Genomic DNA, 6,861 nt, shown 5'->3' with positions numbered 1-6,861 from the left:
GTACCGGGATGTGCAATGACTCATGAGTGACATGTATGAAAGAATTATGAATGGTGGCTTTGCCACGAATACGATGTCAACTACATGATCATGCAAAGCAATATGACAATGATGATGAAACGTGTCATAATAACGGAACGGTGGAAAGTTGCATGGCAATATACCTCGGAATGGCTATGAAAATGCCATAATAGGTAGGTATGGTGGCTGTTTTGAGGAAGGTATATGGTGGGTTTATGGTACCGGCGAAAGTTGCGCGATACTAGAGAGGCTAGCAATGGTGGAAGGGTAAGAGTGCATATAATCCATGGACTCAATATTAGTCATGAAGAACTCACATAATTATTGCAAAAATCTATTAGTTATCAAAACAAATTACTACACTCATGCTCCTAGGGGGATAGATTGGTAGGAAAAGACCATCGCTCGTCCCCGACCACCACTCATAAGGAAGGCAATCAATAAACAAATCATGCTCTGACTTCATAACATAACGGTTCACCATACGTGCATGCTATAGGAATCACAAACTTTAACACAAGTATTTCTCAAATTCACAACTACTCAACTAGCATGACTCTAATATTACCATCCTCATATCTCAAAACAATCATCAAGTATCAAACTTCTCATAGTATTCAATGCACTTTATATGAAAGTTATTATTATATCCCTCTTGGATTCCCATCATATTAGAACTAAATTCATAACCAAAGCAAACTACCATGCTATTTAGAGACTCTCAAAATGATATAAGTGAAGCATGAGATTTCATCTATTTCTATAAAATAAAACCACCACCATGCTCTAAAAATATATAAGTGAAGCACTAGAGCAAATGACAAACTACTCCAAAAGATATAGGTGAAGCTCAATGAGTAGTCGAATAATTATGCAACTATATGAAGACTCTCTAACATTTAAGAATTTCAGATCTTGGTATTTTATTCAAACAGCAAACAAAACTAAATAAAATTACGCTCCAAGCAAAACGCATATCATGTGGCGAATAAAAATATAGCTCCAAGTAAAGTTACCGATGAACGAAGACGAAAGAGGGGATGCCTTCCGGGGCATACCCAAGCTTAGGCTTTTGGTTGTCCTTGAATATTACCTTTGTGTGCCTTGGGCATCCCCAAGCTTAGGCTCTTGCCACTCCTTGTTCCATAATCCATCAAAACTTAACCCAAAACTTGAAAACTTCACAACACAAAACTCAAAATAGAAAATCTCGTAAGCTCCATTAGCGAAAGAAAACAAAACACCACTTCAAGGTACTGTAATGAAATCATTCTTTATTTATATTGGTGTTAAACCTACTGTATTCCAACTTCCCTATGGTTTATAAGCTATTTTACTAGTCATAGATTCATCAAAATAAGCAAACAACACACGAAAAACAGAATCTGTCAAAAACAGAACAATCTGTAGTAATCTGTAACTAACGCAAACTTCTGGAACCCCAAAAATTCTAAAATAAATTTCTGTACGTGAGGAATTTATCTATTAATCATCTGCAAAATGAATTAACTAAATAGCACTCTCTAATAAAAAATGGCAGCAATTCTCGTGAGCGCTAAAGTTTCTGTTTTTGACAGCATGATCAACAAGACTTTCCCCAAGTCTTCCCAACAGTTCTACTTGGCACAAACACTAATTAAACACATAAAACCACATCTAAACAGAGGCTATATGAATTATTTATTACTAAACAGGAACAAAAAAAAGGAACAAAAATAAAGTTGGGTTGCCTCCCAACAAGCGCTATCGTTTAACGCCCCTAGCTAGGCATGATGATTTCAATGATGCTCACATAAAAGATAGGAATTGAAACATAAATAGAGCATAATGAAGAATATGACTAGCACATTTAAGTCTAACTCACATCCTATGCATAGGGATTTTGTGAGCAAACAACTTATGGGAACAATAATCAACTTGCATAGGAAGGTAAAACAAGCATAATTTCAAAACTTTAAGCACATAGAGAGGAAACTTGATATTATTGCAACTCCTACAAGCATATGTTCCTCCCTCATAATAATTTTCAGTAGCATCATGAATGAATTCAACAATATAACCAGCACCTAAAGCATTCTTTTCATGATCTATAAGCATAGAAATTTTATTGCTCTCCACACAAGCAAAATTCTTCTCATTCGGAATAGTGAGAGTATCATAAGAGACTCGAATACTATAAATTGTTTCCACATTAAAAGAGTAATGTTCAGAAAAAGGGTAATCATAATCATGACAAGTTTTATAAATATAATCATCACTACTTTTTATAGAATAAGTGTCATCACAATAATTATCATAGGTAGCAACTTTGTTCTCATCATAATCAATTGGAACCTCTTCCAAGATAGTGGAATCATCACTAAATAAAGTCATGACCTCTCCAAACCCACGTTCATCAATATAATCATCATAAGTAGGAGGCATGCTATCATCATTATAAATTTGCATATCAAAACTTGGGAGACTAAAAATATCATCTTCATTAAACGTAGCATCCCCAAGCTTGGGACAAACATTAATTGCAGCAAATATATTCTCAAAAACTTCATCTTCTTCAAACATAGCATCCCCAGGCTTGGGCCTTTTCATATCATAAACATAATCACTCTCATCATTAATAGTATGGATAGCACCAATAGTATAGCAATTATCATATTGTTCCAAGCAAATGTCAAAAAGATTTTCAAGATCATAAGAAGTATCATTATCTTCCCAATCATAATCATCACAACAAGCAATAGGCATAACGAGATCATCATCAAGTGCATCATCTTCCACAATTATATTTTCATGAGGCACAACAGTAATAGGAGCAGCATTATTTGGGAGAGATACCTTTTTACCTCTCTTCCTTTTTCTTTTCTTCTTCTTCACCACATCATGTGTGGGTTCAATCCTCTTTTTGGAGCTCATTATTAGTGAGATTGGTTGAATAAGAGGATCCTCCTCGTTACCTGATTCATCATAAGAAATAATAGGAGGGTATTGGGAAGTCTCTTCCCTTTCATTAGTATTCTCTTTATCTTCTATTTGTTTTCTTTTCTTTATGTAGTTGGCAATATAAGGATTTTCAATGCAATTCATCACACAATACATATAAATTTCCTCTAGATCAAAACCAGGAAGTTTACAACGGGCAAATTCTGGAAGATGCTTAGTTATACATTTCATTTCTTCGTAACCCATAAGCAAACCGAGTTCATTATAATGTGCAAGGGAAATCAAGTCATCACAATTTTTGGACACAATTAGATCATGAAACAATTTGCATCGGATAGCTAAATGACCCTGTTCATTGCAAAGTCCACAAGTACGGCCAAGAAAATTTAAATTTTCAGCACAATCATCTAGCCTTTCTTGCAACAATTTAGTTTCTAAGTACTTATGCCTCTTGCAATATCTATCTTCCCTATTTGGTGTGTACTTACAAACCCAATGCACTCCACAAAAATTGACATGTTTATAGGAGACATTCTCATCATAACTAGTGCAATCATCATTAGTACCATGGATATTCAAGGAGTTCATACTAACAACATTGCAATCATGCTCATCATTCAAAGATTTAGTGCCAAACATTTTAATGCATTCTTCTTCTAACACTTTGGCACAATTTTCCTTTCCATCATACTCACGAAAGATATTAAAAAGATGAAGTGTATGAGGTAGACTCAATTCCATTTTTTTGTAATTTTCTTTTATAAACTAAACTAGTGATAAAACAAGAAACTAAAAGAGTCGATTGCAAGATCTAAAGATATACCTTCAAGCGCTGACCTCCCCGGCAACGGCGCTGATAACCCACAAGTATAGGGGATCGCAACAGTTTTCGATAAGTAAGAGTGTCGAACCCAACGAGGAGCTAAAGGTAGAACAAATATTCTCTCAAGTTCTATCGACCACCGATACAACTCTACGCACGCTTGACGTTCGCTTTACCTAGAACAAGTATGAAACTAGAAGTACTTTGTAGGTATTGTTGGATAGGTTTGCAAGATAATAAAGAGTACGTAAATAAAAAGTAGGGGCTGTTAAGACAAAGAAACAATAAAGTAAATATACTGAGTGTGGAAAAGTGGTGGTAGGAGTTGCAAAATTGTCCCTAAAGCAATTGACTACCTTACTAGACCGATAGCAAGTATTATGTGGGAGAGGCCACTACTAGCATGTCATCCCTTACTTGGAATTCTATGCACTTATGATTGGAACTATTAGCAAGCATCCACAACTACTAATGTTCATTAAGGTAAAACCCAACCATAGCATTAAGATATATTGGTCCCCCTTCAATCCCGTATGCATCAATTTCTATGCTAAGTTGAAGCTTATGTCACTCTTGCCCTCCAATACATAGTCCTATCAACATACAACTAACCCTATGGTGTGATCCACGCGCGCGCGCTCATATGATGGGCACCAAAGGACAACAACATAACCACAAGCAAATTAAATCAATCATAGCAATTCATCAACCACCGATAGGACAACGAAAATCTACTTAGACATCATAGGATGGCAACACATCATTAGATAATAATATGAAGCATAGAGCACCATGTTCCAGTAGAGGGTACAGCGGGTTGCGAGAGAGTGGACCACTGTAGATAGAGGGGGGAAGGTGATGGAGATGTTGGTGAAGATGGCGGAGGTGTTGGTGAAGATCGCGGTGATGATGATGATGGCCACGGCGGCGTTTCGGCGCCACCGGAGGAGAGGGGGAGAGGGGCCCCCTTCTTCCTCTTCTTCCTTGACCTCCTCCCTAGATGGGAGAAGGGTTTCCCCTCTGGTCCTTGGCCTCCATGGCATGGGAGGGGCGAGAGCCCCTCCGAGATTGGATCTATCTCTCTGTTTCTCTCTGGTTCTGCGTTCTGTTCTGGCTATGTTTCACTGTTTCGTATATATATGGAGATCCGTAACTTCGATTGGCCTGAAACCTTCGCCGTGATTTTTTTCCAAATAGTAGCTTTCTTGCGGCAAAAGAAGAGTGTCAACCACCTTACGGTGGGCTCACGAGGGTAGGGCGCGCCCTAGGGGGGCGCCCCCTGCCTCGTGACCACCTCGGGCACTGGTTCGCGTTGATTTTCCTTCCGAATTTTCCATATTTTCCAAAAATAAGCTCCGTCCGTTTTTATCCCGTTTGGACTCCGTTTGATATGGATATTCTGCGAAACCAAAAACATGCAACAAACAGGAACTGGCACTGGGCACTGGATCAATATGTTAGTCCCAAAAATAATATAAAAAGTTGCCAAAAAGTATATGAAAGTTGAATAATATTGGCATGGAACAATCAAAAATTATAGATACGACGGAGACGTATCAGCATCCCCAAGCTTAATTCCTGCTCATCCTCGAGTAGGTAAATGATAAAAAAGATAATTTTTGATGTGGAATGCCCTAGCACAATCTTCATCATATGTCTAATCATGGCATGAATATTAAGACACGAGTGATTGAAAGCAATAGTCTATCCTTTGACATTAAGACAATAATACTTCAAGCATACTAATAAAGCAATCATGTATTTTCAAAATAACATGGCCAAAGAAAGTTATCCCTACAAAATCATATAGTCTGGCTATGCTCCATCTTCACCACACAAAATATTCAAATCATGCACAACCCCGATGACAAGCCAAGCAATTGTTTCATACTTTTGACGTTCTCAAACCTTTTCAACTTTCACGCAATACATGAGCGTGAGCCATGGACATAGCACTATAGGTGGAATAGAATATGATGGTGGAGGAGACAAAAATGAGAAGATAGTCTCACATCAACTAGGCGTATCAACGGGCTATGGAGATGCCCATCAATAGATATCAATGTGAGTGAGTAGGGATTGCCATGCAACGGATGCACTAGAGCTATAAGTGTATGAAAGCTCTAACTGAAACTAAGTGGGTGTGCATCCAACTTGCTTGCTCATGAAGACCTCGGGCATTTGAGGAAGCCCATCATCGGAATATACAAGCCAAGTTCTATAATGAAAATTCCCACTAGTATATGAAAGTGATAACTCAAGAGACTCTCTATATGAAGAACATGGTGCTACTTTGAAGCACAAGTGTGGAAAAAGGATAGTAGCACTGCCCCTTCTCTCTTTTTCTCTCATTTTTTGTTTTTTTTCTGGGCTTCTTTGGCCTCCTTTTTTGGGCTTCTTTGGCCTCTTTTATTTTTTTTGTAAAGTCCGGAGTCTCATCCCGACTTATGGGGGAATCATAGTCTCCATCATCCTTTCCTCACTGGGGCAGTGCTCTAATAATGATGATCATGACAGTTTTATTTACTTACAACTCAATGTCTAGAACAAAGTATGACTCTATATGAATGCCTCCGGTGGTGTACCGGGATGTGAAATGATCTAGCGTAGCAATGACATCAAAAAATGGACAAGCCATGGAAACATCATGCTAGCTATCTTACGATCATGCAAAGCAATATGACAATGAATGCTCAAGTCATGTATATGATGATGGAAGTTGCATGGCAATATATCTCGGAATGGCTATGAAAATGCCATAATAGGTAGGTATGGTGGTTGTTTTGAGGAAGGTATATGGTGGGTTTATGGTACCGGCGAAAGTTGCGCGGTACTAGAGAGGCTAGCAATGGTGGAAGGGTGAGAGTGCGTATAATCCATGGACTCAACATTAGTCATAAAGAACTCACATACTTATTGCAAAAATCTATTAGTCATCGAAACAAAGTACTACACGCATGCTCCTAGGGGGATAGATTGGTAGGAAAAGACCATCGCTCATCCCTGACCGCCACTCATAATGAAGACAATAAATAAATAAATCATGCTCCGACTTCGTTACATAACGGTTCACCATA

Source organism: Triticum urartu, chromosome 6 (assembly GCF_003073215.2).
Source record: "Triticum urartu cultivar G1812 chromosome 6, Tu2.1, whole genome shotgun sequence".
NCBI lineage: Eukaryota > Viridiplantae > Streptophyta > Magnoliopsida > Poales > Poaceae > Triticum > Triticum urartu.
This window is presented reverse-complemented; position numbering follows the sequence as displayed.